The sequence below is a fragment of the Nicotiana tabacum genome, chromosome 5 (genome assembly GCF_000715075.1).
Source record: "Nicotiana tabacum cultivar K326 chromosome 5, ASM71507v2, whole genome shotgun sequence".
In the NCBI taxonomy this organism is placed as follows: Eukaryota; Viridiplantae; Streptophyta; class Magnoliopsida; order Solanales; family Solanaceae; genus Nicotiana; species Nicotiana tabacum.
Window position 1 is genome coordinate 1,876,362 of NC_134084.1, and position 12,027 is coordinate 1,888,388.

The window sequence follows — 12,027 nt, forward strand, 5'->3', positions numbered from 1 at the left end:
TTTATTTACTTGTTGGCTTGTAACTGTTTTCATAATTCCAAGGCTCCAAGAAAAAAATAATATTTTATTATTTTTAAACTCAATATATAAAAATATTTTCCCATGTAAATTTATTCAGTACGATTCGGTATTTTTTCGGTTTATTTTCATAAAATAAAAAACCTATCCTAATTGTCAGCATGGTTATACATTTATATAAAAACCAACAATTTTATTTAAAGAGATCTAAAAATCGGTTCGGTGTGGTATGATTTTGTCGGTTTTTAAATATCTATTGACATCCCTAGTTCTAGTCTTTTTAAGTTACTGGGTTCTAAATTAATAATTTGTACATATTCAACGAACTTTTTAAAGATAAATATATAGATTGGACCAAAGCGACTAGGTTCGGCTGAACCCGTACTCGATTGACTAGCTCCGTCCCAGTGTGTGTGTATATATCAAATTCAAATATATTATCATTTAGTTTCAACTTCAACACTTTTATCTATACATTATAATTAATCATTTACAAAACTAGCTCAATTTATTCATGTATTGTATCGTATTGTTACTTTAAATACGATGTTTGTTTTGATTGTTACTTAAATTTTATTGTATCGTATTGTTAAATCCGTCATTACATAACGACGAAATGTGCCACTTTATGTAACGATCGATTTAGTGTGGTCGCGTCATTACCTTGTCTTTTTCTCTCACTGTCATCCTTTATTATTATTAAATAATTTTATTTTATCATTTACCCTATCTTTTTATATAGTAATTTTATCATGTATCATAATATTTCTTTATAATATTACAAGTTTATTCTTCATATTGTTAGTGCGTGATATCATGAAACGATAGGAAACGACACAATTTATCCAAATATTGTATTTATCAAACGACACAGTACAGTACAATACAATACAATACGATACGATACATTATGAAACGATGCGTAACAACCCTCCAAACAAGCTTAAAAAGTGTTTATATATCTGTATTTGGTATTAAAAAACAACTTAAATTAAGCTAACTCAATCGGGCTCTTGGGTAAGCAGCTGTGGTCTAATCTCACCAATAGAAGGAAAGGACGCCGAATGACAGATGTTGAATTGGTCAGCATTTAATATTTTGAATTGGTCAATTTTTCTGTCTACATGCCTTCTTGTTCACTTCTCATGACAGGTGTTTGGCCAAGCTTTTGAAAGGAAAAAAAATAATTTTGAGGAGAAACAAAAGCAATTTTTGAGAAGCAGAAAAAAATAGTTTCTCTCCGAAATCACTTTTGAGAAAAATACACTTAGAACAGTTTTTTAAAGCTTGGTCAAACACTAATTACTGCTCAGAAGTGTTTTTCAAACTAATTAGCCAAACACAAACTGCTTCTCACCAAAAGTACTTTTGAGAAAGCACTTTTAAAAAAAAATACTTCTCAAAATAAGCTGATTTTTACAACTTGGCCAAACGGGATATTACTCTCTTAAAGTCTTCCTTCTATATTCAAGATCCGCTGAAACAGTTTCTGCTTCCCTCACTAATCTCCTACAAAAACTCTTACAAAATCCATCATTTCATGCACCCAACTTCTCTATAAAAAGGGCAATTCGGTACTCAGAGCATCCAATATTCAAGCAGGATCGGGATAAAGGTCGTAACTCCAAGAGATGTAATGTAAACAGCATACCCTAATGCAAACATTAGTTGCTGCTTCCACGACTCCAAAAATCTTCTTAAGCTTTTGAACCAACAAAAAGGCAAGTTTTTTCGTTTTCCATATACATTTATGGAACCCTAGAACCTTAGATAAACTAGCTACATCACTCTCTTCATCATTCCATGATTGTGCTCGTTTTTGCTGGTAATTTGCTTATCAATGACATACTACTCATAAGTAAATTCCCGTTGTGTCTAAATTCCCTACAATCTTGTGGAAAACAGACTCTCTCTACCTCTCACAAGGTAGGAGTAAGATCCGCGTACACCCCGCCTTCTCCAGACCCCACTTGTAAAATTTCACTAGGTATGTTGTTATTATTAAGACTTGATATAAATAAGAAGATCAAAGCACCACGCCAACCGAAAGAGACTTAAGTAGCTAAGTTTTCAAAGGTGAACATCCCCTGTCCTCCTGTATAGTCGTATAGGGCTTCTCAGAAAAGTCGGGAAGAAGGCATTCGAAAGGCCGACCACTATCTCATAGGCATTCTGGTGGTAAAACCGACGACTACACTCTTTTTAAAATGGACTTTTCTATCAACCCGGAATACAACTCACTCATCAATGAGCTAACTCAAGGCATGGAACACACTAAGCAACTTAGAACTTACTTGAGAACTGTAGCTTCCACTTCTGAAACAACTCAAGAGGTTCTTTTGCAGAAGATTATTTATTCTTATGAGCAATCTTTGTTAATTCTCAAATGGAGTGGCTCAACATTCCAATCCTCACTGCCTCTACCATCAACAATTGGTTCAATTGAATCTCCATTTTTTGCCAATGGAAGTCCTAGGAATGATGACATGAAAAGGAGTTTCATACATCATCCGGACCTCATAGATAATTCAAAGAGGAGGTAAATATAATACTATATTTTATATATGACATTCTATCTTTCGTTCCGTTTAAAAAAGAAAGACATATTTTTATTAAATAAATTTTTAATTTAAGTTTCTCATTTTATCCTCAGAGGTCATTTCTGATTGTTACTTTTGATTTTCTCACAAATAATACAGGACAAAAGTTATTCGGGAATTTATATATTATTTTAAGTGAGATAGAATATGGAATATGAAATATGAATGCGATTAAACACAATAAATGACAAAATTAACCCTCCTAATAGAAAGAAACTTTTTATTTTATTTAAAAAGTAAGCACATATTTAAATTATACATTGTAAACTAAATTGCAATAAAACATTTACTAAACATCTAAAAAGAAATATATAATCTTTGTGCTAATCTCTGTATTTCAATCTCACATTATTAATTCCTGCATAAGAAATGATGTTATCGCCAAAGAAATTCCATGACATGTTTAAAAGAACAAGTCTTAAAGAATATTTTTACTATGTGCCAAAAGTCCTTTATTTCTTGAATTTCATATCTAATAAAGTCCTTTTATTTCTTGAATTCCATATCTAATTAAACACCGTTATATGAAATGAAATAGAGAAAGAATTAATTTATTTTTCTAGGTAAACTGACATGGTTCTTGAATGGGTGTAGCAAAAAATCACAGCCCATATGGAGTGAAGAAGTCAGAGTCAGCGCAGAGAGTGGATCTGAAGGTCCTATTGATGATGGATATAGCTGGAGAAAGTATGGACATAAAAATACTTTTGGAGCTAAATATCCAAGGTAATAATTCAATTTCACATAAAAACTATAGGTTGTACAATCCTTTATATCGTTTCTGCTATATTAAAGTTCATTTTATTTCAATATTCCACTAAATAATTTACATTTTAAATTAAGGCAAACCTTTGCCATTGGCACCTTTGCCACTTTTGTTTTATGGGGTGGCACTTTAAATATATATCCTATTTGTTATACATATTTACATATATACATAAAGTTTTCGCCGAAACTTGCGGGTGGCGTACCACCCCGAACCATGTACATAGATCCGCCCCTGCTTTTACCCCCTTCTTTATGGAATATGTAATCATTAACAAGCTCGTTTGTTCCAGATCATTTTGGTTGTTATAGCGAAATGTTGTTATAAAAATCATATATTATAACATAACATGAAAATTGATTCCAAAAGAAACTTAGCTTTTATAGTAAATGACTGTTATATAATGATGTTGTTATAAAGACTATATATCTTTAAAGTGGAACTTTTCATGTTCTAAATATTATATGCACTAATAATGATGATGATGTTTATCTTCTTTTCAACTCTTAAATATCAAAAAGTTCGGATCCTCTTTTGGTCATTCTGCTTTACTAATTACAAGCAGTACATTATTAAGAAAACATGGGACAGGGTAGTAGGGAGTCGAACGTCTTTCTTTTCATCCCAGCAGTAGTATTTTTATTCTCGTATTTTTTTTATTGTTAGAGTTATATTATTATTTGATAATGTTGTATTTGTTTCGGTTTTGCCGTTATCTTGCTGTTGTTACTGCTACTTTGACTCTTCCACTACTACATATCCTTTCTCCGTACTATTCTGACTATGCATACTTGCTTTGAGTCGAATGTCTATCAAAAATAGTCTCTCTACCTATACAAGGTAGGGGTAAGGTTGCATACTCTCACCCCTCTCCAGACCCCACTTGTAAAATTACACTGGATATATTATTATTGTTGTTGCTATTATTGTACATTATTAAGAAATCAAGAGTATATACTTCTCTAGGAATTTTAGAAAACAAAGTCCCCATATGCTAAGGCCAACTTTACATATGTTTTGCAGAAGTTACTACAATTGTGCACATAAGTACAAGCAAAACTGTCAAGCAACAAAATATATACAAAGGTCAGATGATGATCCTTATGTATTTAAGATCACATGCAAAGGCTACCATACTTGTCAACAAGCTACTAGTTCTATACTACAACCAACATTCTCTTTAACAGACAGAAATCAACATTTCTTGAATTCCCATTCTGATGACAAACTAATAGGTAACTCTTTTGTCTCTCCTACAACCCCTAAATCAAACTACTTCTCAGTCTCAAGCAACAGCCAAATGAATAGTTTTGGAATAGTTCACAATTTGCAACATTCAGAATCATACCTTAGTGATACTGGAATATTTCTCAACTTGCACCATTCAGACTCAGATCGCACTGATATAGACTCGGCCAACACTTCCACAACAAGTTCTTCAGTTGGGGCTGAGTTCAACGGATCATTTGGAGCTAGATTTGATTTTTCCATTTGGACCAAAACGACTAACACTCTCCAAAAGGACGAATAGTTTGGATGTTATCACCAAGTTACTCTATTGAGGTCGATGAAGTTACTCTATTAGTATAAACATGATTGTAAAATTTAGCAACAGAACTAGCTACCGTTAATCTATTATCGTGTTGTTGCTACTGCTTGCTGCTATTGCTTCTTTTTCATCTTTCTTTGAGCTGAAAGTTTATCGGAAACATCCTCTCTACCCTTACAAGCGGCGGTAAAATCTGCGTACACTCTACCATGTCTAGACTCTACTTGTAAGATTACAGTGAGTTTGTTGTTGTCGTTGAACTAACTATCCACAGATTAGGAACTAGCTATGATATTTGTAACAATGGTTTACTGCGTTTCCAGGGCTGAACTTCTAGTCATTTGACATCAAGCTGCTGAGTGAATTCAAGTATATTCTTGCAACAGGTAATTGAATATTCATGAATTTTATCAAACTACAGACGGCTTGGCTGGGCTTGTATTATTGTGCTTGCTTACTATCACAAGAGCTCAAAACGAGACGAATATCAGATTAATTAGCATATGAGGTTAAATAGATGTAAGAACCGACCTATAACGACCCGGTTGGTCGTTATGAGTATTTTAGCCCTGATCCCCTGTTTATTACTTCTTTTATGTTATATTGTGGTTTCAGAATTTGCCGGGGTATTTGGTTTTGGTTTTGGAGTGAAATGGGACACATAGTCCCTAGTTGAAGGTTTAAATAGTGAGAGTTGACCATAGTTTGACTTTTATGTAGACGACCGCGGAATAGAGTTTTGACGACTCCAATAGCTCCGTATGGTAATTTTAGACTTAGGAATGTGTCCGAATGTTGATTTGGAGGTCCGTAGATTGTTTCGGCGTGAATTAGCAAAAGTTGGAAAATGGAAGGTTTGGAAACTTGACCGAGAGTTGACTTTATTGATATCGGGGTCGAAATCCGATTCCAGAAGTTGGAATAGCTACGTAATGTTATTTATGACTTGTGTGCAAAATTTGAAGTCAATCGGAGTAATTTTGGTATGAATCAACATTAGTTTTGAAATTCGGAGTTCATAAATTCCTTAGGCTTGAATCGAGGTGTGATTCATGGTTCTAGTGTTGTTTGATGTGATTTAATATTTCGAGCGTGTTCGTAGGATGATTTAGGACTTATTGGTATATTTGGTTGAGGTCCTGGGGGCCTTGGGTATAATTCGGATCAAGTTTGGTTCCATTTTTGGCCTTGTGAGATTGCTGGTTCTCACTTATTGGTGTGTTTGGTTGGTTCTCATTTACAATCACTTGGATATGATACAACCAAATGAGATAAATAAATAAGAGAGTTTTATTGGTGAAAATCCTTACGGGCACCGTAAGGCGTTGTTGAATAGAAAATTAAAAAATGAGAGTCTTGTTAGTGAAAACTCGCAAAGAGTACTATAAGGTGATGGTGAGAAGAGAAATGAGAGAGGTCAGCTGGTGAAAACCCACAAAAGGCGCCACTAATCGATAAAGAGGGTCCTCACAGCCATTGGCATCGACACAGTACTGGGCAAGATTTCTCGATTTCGAGGCAAAAGTTGTGATGAATTTCTGAGAGTCGGACGGTTTACATTGATCAGGCATCCAGTCCAAAAGGCAAGTCATGTTCATTGAAGTTATATACTCCCAGATAAGTCCTTCTTTCCGCTCCCTGAAAGGGACACCTTTTGTCTTAATTCTTTGTCCATTTCATTATTTGTTTTTCTTTGAATCCCTTTCGGTCTAACTCTATTTCGAAACTAAGACAAAGAAGGGATGGCAAGACTGATTTACAGGGCTTTCGTTTGATACAAGCTAATAAAAAAAAAAGAGGAACCCAACCTCGGTAGGGGCATCAAGTCGACCCCCGACTGGCCATGGCGGTCGATGCGTCGAAATCAAAAACTCTCGAAAGAAGAAAATCAAATTGAAGTGCCTACAAGGGCGAAATGAAGTTGAAAAGGTTGTCCCACGTGGCTAACCGTCTTGGCAAGGTTTGAAAACCAAGGATTCCCTAATGCTCTAAAATTAAAATTGGAAGAAAGAAGTCAAAAGTGAAAGGCCTACAAAGGCAAAATAAAAAGGTTAAGTCCTACGTGACCAACCGTCCTGAAAAAGTTTGGAAAATCCAAAGGTTCTCTGGGATGAGAAGTGCACTCGGTATTCAGGAGACAATCAGTTGTAGTTGAAATTATCATCAAAGGAGCCGGCCGAGATCAAGTGACTGAAACACTCAAGGCCACAAAACCAACCACCATTTCAAACTAACAATTATTCTTTGTTTGAAAAATAGGAAGAAGGTGCAATCCAAAAGCAACCTTACAAGAAGCAGCTGCAACAAAGAAACAACTGTATGGGAGCTAGAAACAGCTCTTCTGGAGCAACAACTACAAAAAGGGAAGACTCCTTCAAAATTTCTTCCCTGCATTTTATTGATGCTCTTAATAAAAAGAAGAAAGAAAAGAAAGAAAGTTCAAAATCATGGTAGTATAAGGTCTCCAATCCCTAGCTGCATTTTCCAACATAGGGTCTCTACTCCCTGGTTGATTTTATCTTAGACATAGGGTCTCCATTCCCTAGTCACTTTTCCAACATAGGGTCTCCACTACCTATTTGATTTTATTTTAGACAAAGGGTCTCCACTCCCTAGTTGATTTTTATTTTAGACATAAGGTCTTTACTCCCTAGTCACTTTTCCCACATAGGGTCTTTACTCCCTAGTTAATGTTATTTTAGACATAGGGTCTCCAATCCCTAGTCTCTTCTCCAACATAGGGTCTCCACTCCCTAGTCACTTTCCCAACATAGGGTTTCCACTCCCTAGTTGATGTTATTTTAGACATAGGGTCTCAACACCCTAGTCTCTTTACCAACATTGGGTCTCCTCTCCCTAGTCGATTTTATTTTAGACATAGGGTCTCCACTCCCTAGTCACTTTTCTAACATAAGGTCTTCACTCCTTAGTTGATTTTATTTTAGACATAGGGTATCCACTCCCTAGTCTCTTTCCTAACGTAGGGTCTCCACTCCCTAGTTGATTTTTATTTTAGACATAGAGTCTTCACTCCCTAGTCACTTTTCCAACATAAGATCTCCACTCCCTAGTTGATGTACTTTTAGACATAGGGTCTCCACTCCCCAGTCTCTTCTCTAACATAGGGTCTTGACTCCCTAGTTGATGTTATTTTAAATATATGGTCTGCACTCCCTAGTCTCTTTTCCAACATAGGGTCGGCACTCCCTGGTTGATTTTATTTTTGACATAGAGTCTCCACTCTCTAGTCTCTTCTCTAACATATGGTCTTTACTCCCTAGTTAATGTTATTTTAGACATAGGGTTTTCACTCCTAGTCTCCTTTTCCAATATAGGATCTCCACTCCTTAGTTGATTTTATTTTTAGACATAGGGTCTTCACTCCCTAGTCTCCTTTTTTAACATAGGGTCTCCACTCCCTAGTTGATTTTATTTTAGACATAGGGTCTCCACTCCCTAGTCTCTTTTCCAACATAGGATCTTCACTCCCTAGTTGATGTTATATTAGACATAGGGTCTCCACTCCCTACTATTATTTTTCCAACATAGGGTCTACACTCCCTAGTTGATGTTATTTTTAGACATTAGAGTCTCCACTCCCTAGTATCCTTTTCTAATATAGGGTCTCCACTCCCTAGTTGAGGTTATTTCAGATATAAGATCTCCTCTCCCTAGTCTCTTTTCCAACATAAGGTCTCCACTCTCTAGTTGATTTTATTTCAGATATCGGATCTCCACTCCCTAGTCTCTTTCCTAACATAGGGTATCCATTCCTAGTTGATTTTATTTTAGACATAGGGTCTCCATTCCCTAGTCTCCATTTTCCAATATAATGTACTCCCTAGTTGATGTGAGTTTAAATGCAGGGTACACCACTCCCTGATCTTCGTACCAATATATGGTACACCAATCCTTAACTATGTTTCAACATAGGGTACATCACTCCATAGTTGATCTAATCTTAAACTCAGGGTACACCACTCTTTGATATCATTTCCAATATAGGGTATACCATTCTCTGGCCATATGTTTCCAACATACGACACACCAATCCTTAGTTGAGACATCTTTTTGACAATAAAGGAACACCATCCAAAAAAAGTACAAAAAAATATCGTGATCTTTTTGGGGTACATCATTCCCGATATTTTATTGCTTTCAATAAAGAAGTAGTTTAGAATTTTGTTACAATAACTCATGAATTTTTTCTAGTGCAAAATGGGGCAGAAAAATCTCGTTTGTTTGCTTGTTTTGGTGTCTGAGTAGGTTGTACCTCGAGGCACAGGGTTCAAGATGACCAAAAGAAGAAGTCTCAATTCAAAATAAAAGAAAAGAAAAAATTAGTGAATCCAAAATGCAAAAGCAGATGAAAAGATGTAGAATGCTCAAGACATGACTGAAGACACGAGCATTGGAGTCCCGTTTTAATTAGAAGAAGCTATAGAACAATGAACTAACACCTACAGCTAGCGAACATCAATGTTAAAATCAGAGTCTGCATGAAGAACCAGTCAAAACTCAAGATCAAGTTTCAGAAGACTCATGGATATGCATCTTGTAATCCATAACTGATAGGCTTGTTTAGTTTCTTTTTTTATTTTGATATAATAGCAGGACCGCAGACCGGAGTTTCGACGGAATCTCACTCGACTCCTCAACTCATCATTCCACCATTCTCCTTGAACTACACGCAACCTGATTCTCTTATAACTCGGGATATGTGGGTTGTCCAAAACTAGGACTCGGTTGCTCCCTATCTTTTATTTCTTTTCCTTTTGAATAACAGTTTGGTCAAAAATTTAATCACATGGCTCACCTAGCCTTTGCCTTAAAACTCTTTATGTTTTCAAGCGAAAAAGGGCATCTGTGAGCACCTAATTTTTTACTATATTTAACTTTTTATCACCTTCTACTATGTAAATATTTTTAGAAATTTTATATATATTTTTTAGATTTTTAAAACCATTTTTATATAGGGTAAAAATTAACAATAATTTAAAAAATAATTATTGCTATTAATATTATTTTTATCTTTATTTTACAATAAAGTAAATTAAAAACCCAAAACAAATAGTCTTTTTAAATTTTCGGATGGGAATAAAAAATAGGAAAAGTAGAAGTATGGAATTAAAAAATAAAAGTAAAAGCAAGGTGGAAATTGTTTAAAAAAAAATTAAAAGAAAGTGGAAAATAAAAAAAAAGAGAGTAAAAGAATGTGAAAATTTGAAAAATGAAAATTAAATAAAAGTAAAGGTAGGTGAAAATTTTAAAAACAAAGTAAAAGAAAGTGGAAATTAAAAAAAGAAAAGTAAAATAATTGGAAAATAAAAAAAGAAAAGTAAAAAAGTGGGAAATTAAAAAATAAAAGTAAAGGAAGGTGGGGAATATTTTTCTTAAAAAAAAAGAAGAAAAATGGGAAGTGGGAATCTTTTAATTAAAAAAAATTAATTTAAAAAAAAAATCTGAAATAATTCCGAATTTTTTTCTATAAATAGAAGAAAAAATGTGAGGAGAAAGAGGAGAGAAAAAAGGAGAGGAGGGAATTGAAAGAATTTTTTTCCTTCTTCTATGCTAAGGGAATTTCTATTCGTGTCATTCTTTCTTTCCTTTCTTTCGAAAAATCCAGCAATTCATCACCCCGTTTAAGACTCGAAAATGCCCCAAATTAGAGCCTAAAAACACCCTTGAAGTATCCTATTAAACGTAACAAGGTTCTGACTTTGTCTCTCCGTCTTCGTTGAGGTCTCCGGCGAGCCAGACTCTGGTCAGATTTCCTTTCTTCATTTCATTCGATTTCGTGAGAAGCTCTATCGAGGTTCATTTCTTACTTTATCCTTGATTAATATATAAGTTTGGATTTTTTTTTATTATGATGGGTATTTGAGTAAAATTTTATGTTCATACTTACCGATTATTTGAGCATGTTTCTTTTCTTGTTCATAGTTGGCATAAATTAGTTTGTCATTTTTTGTTAGTTTAAAGTTTTCGTAAGAATATATTTGTTTCCTTTTAATTCATAAACAATAATAGTTTTTCTGTTCTTGGTTAGTTTTTCTAACATTTTCTAACTATTTTTGGTGGATGAGTTTTATAGAATATTTAGTTCCATGAATTAGTAAGGCATGAAACTTTCACTGTCATTATTTGTTTAATATAATTTTAGAAAAGGAAAAATCCATGTTAGAGTAAATCAAGGTGCAAAAGGCAGTAATGTATAAAGGGAATTGGCCATGCGAACGTTGATGTGCCATGAAATAATTTTGGGAGAAATTCAAAAATAACCACAGTTTCAAAAGTAATCGAAATTTAACTACTTTTCATGTAAAAATAAATTTGAACAAAAATACTGTTCAAAATCCGAAAAATACTCCATCATAATATACTGGAGTTCCGGCATAAGTATACTGGAACTCCAACATATTATAATGGAGTTCCAGTGTAAGTATACTGGAACTCCAACATAATATACTGGAGTTCTAGTATAATATACCGATCCAGCAGAATATGCTGAAAATTCATACACAGATACTCCAATCTCCAGTATATTATGCTGGAATTTTCCGCGTGCTGGAGTTCCAGCATAATATGCTGGAAGTTCATACACAGGTGCAACGATCTCCAGTATATTATGCTGGACCAGTCCATGTTACAGCAAAATAGTGACTATTTTTTAATGACTTTACAAACGCTAGCTATTTTTAAATGGCCAGTCCGAAATCTGTCTAGACCGTGCTATTTTTATAATAATTTTGATGTTAAGGAAGAATGGCCATGGAATTTTCTGACTTTAAAATTAGAAAAATGGGGCCTTCAGGAATTTTTGGGTCGAATTGTTTAAGTACTATGGCCCATGGTAGTAAAATTCATAAGCTAGCTCATATGTCTTCCATAATGCATGATTGCAAATACTTTTCATAACTTAGTAAAGTAATTAATTTTGTAAATAATTCTAGTAATTAAATTCCATACTTCTAGTTCTACACAAATACATTTTATAACTCTTGACTTTACAACAATTTTCAAATTAGTTTAGAAAAAATAATTCATGAACACGGTAGTATATTTCAAGTGTGCTCTAAATTAATCAAATCATC

General features: G+C 34.2%; 1 pseudogene; it reads left to right on the forward strand.

Moving 5' to 3' along the window:
• The first annotated feature begins 2,221 nt into the window (after positions 1-2,221).
• Positions 2,222-5,429, forward strand: LOC142181086 (putative WRKY transcription factor 53; annotated as a pseudogene).
• Positions 5,430-12,027: the final 6,598 nt, after the last annotated feature.